The sequence below is a fragment of the Nannospalax galili genome, unplaced genomic scaffold (assembly GCF_000622305.1).
Source record: "Nannospalax galili isolate Female #2095 unplaced genomic scaffold, S.galili_v1.0 scaffold10998, whole genome shotgun sequence".
NCBI lineage: Eukaryota > Metazoa > Chordata > Mammalia > Rodentia > Spalacidae > Nannospalax > Nannospalax galili.
In genome coordinates, this window is record NW_008341156.1 from 2,738 (window position 1) to 4,741 (window position 2,004).

General features: G+C 45.5%; 1 pseudogene; it reads left to right on the forward strand.

The window, feature by feature from the left end:
• Nucleotides 1–1,020: 1,020 nt before the first annotated feature.
• Nucleotides 1,021–1,895, forward strand: LOC103736986 (annotated as a pseudogene).
• Nucleotides 1,896–2,004: the final 109 nt, after the last annotated feature.

Here is a 2,004-nt window from a genome sequence, read left to right on the forward strand (position 1 = left end):
AGGAACTCAGAGAAGAAACCTGGAGTCAGGAGCTGAATGAAGCACAGGTCAGTGAGGAATGGTGCTTACCAGCTTCTCTCCTGGCACCTGCTCAACCTGCTTTCTTATACAATACAGGGACACTTTCCCAAGGGTGGCACCATACACAGTGGGCTGGGCCCTCCCACATCACTCAACAGTCAAGAAGATGCCCCAAAAATGTATCCACAAGCCAGTTCAATGGAGGCAATTCACCAACAGAAGCTCCCTCTACCCAGGTGAGTCAAGTTGACACTAAAGCTATCCAACTCTGTTAGGACATAAACTTCAGTTTTATAACCCTCCCTCAGAACACACACACATACACACACACAGATATACTAACACATATATACAAAGACCCTACACACACATACGTACACATAAACACAGAAATAAAGCACATGAGAGAGAGAGAGAGAAGTGAGAGAGAACTGGGGAGATATTCAGTGCTGTTAACATAGTTTCACCATTTTTTATCGATGAAGATATTCACTGTGTTACTTACAGAGAGATAGTCATAGTAATATAAAGTTTTGTGACTTAAAATTGAATTTTTACAAAATTTGTACAGAAAACACAACCACAGAAACTGGGTGCAGTTGTTCTGAGTGCTTTCTGAAGACTGTCCTGTCGCTGGCTACTTGTATATATGGTTGTCCAATGGTGTCTTTGGGGAACACAACTCTGGATTTAATGAAGAATTGATAATATCAGGGACAGCCAGCCATGGTGGTGCAGCACTGGAGAGGTAGAGGCAAGCTGACCAATCACTGTGAGATCACAGCCAGCCTGTTCTACATAATGACTTATGGCATACTTCCAAAGTTCATGTTCAATCAAAGGACAAATTAACTATGTGATCATTGCAAGCAGTGATCCCAGAAGGTGTACATTTATGTGCATACATTACACACCTACCCACCCCACACACACATATGCACAGACATGTATCCACACTCTCACACATACAAGATTTAAAATACATTTCCTCATCCACAGGAGATCATCTGCTCTCTGTGGCAGGGGAACAGAGTGTCTGTCAAACACTTTGCATGTGCCAAGTTCTCGGAGGTCCATGGAGAGTGCTTCCTGCTGTTCACCCTCATCCTCCTCATGATCTTGGTGTCCCTGATGGGCCATGGGCTCAATACTCTGACCAACCCAGGCCTCCACACCCCCATGTACTTCTTTCTGGCCAACTTGTCTCTCCTGGGGATTGGCTACACGTGCTTGGTCATACCCAAGATGCTACAAAGCCTTGTGATCCAAGCCAGAATGATCTCTCAGGAGGGCTGTACCACACAAATGTTTTTCTTCTCAATCTTAGGCCTCAATGAGTGCTGCCTCCTCACAGCCATGGCTTTTCACTGCTACATGGCCATATCCTCCCCACTGCCCTATATGACAAGAATGGGTCATGGGGTGTGTGCCCAACTGGCCATGGTGTCTTGGGTAATGGGATACATAGGCTTGATACAGACCAATTTCGTTTTCTCCCTGGACTTCTGTGGGCCCCGTGATATAGACCACTTCTTCTCCCATAATGAGGCTGCAGTGTTTATGGCTGCAGTCGTCTCCATTTCCAGTCCCTTTTTACTGATCATTCTTTCCTATGGCAGAATTCTAGCTGCAGTGATGGTGATGCCCTCCCCTGCCGGGTACTTGTAGCAACACTCTTCAGTGGCTTGTGATCTGTCACCTACTTGAGGCCCAAGTCCAGCTACTCACCAGGAATGGATAGCCTCCTTGCCCTCTTCTACACAGTGGTGACATCTATGGTGAACCACATTATCAAAACTTTATGGAACAGGGAAGTCAAGGCATCACTTTGGAGAACTCTGGGTGGGAGAAAGATTCTGACAATGGATAGATAACAGTACCACAAAGTTCCATTGTTGCTAAGGGTGCACAGACTGCCAGAGTGAAAAAAATCAGTGCATATATTTCTCTCTCTCTCTCTCTCTCTCTCTCTCTCTATATTTC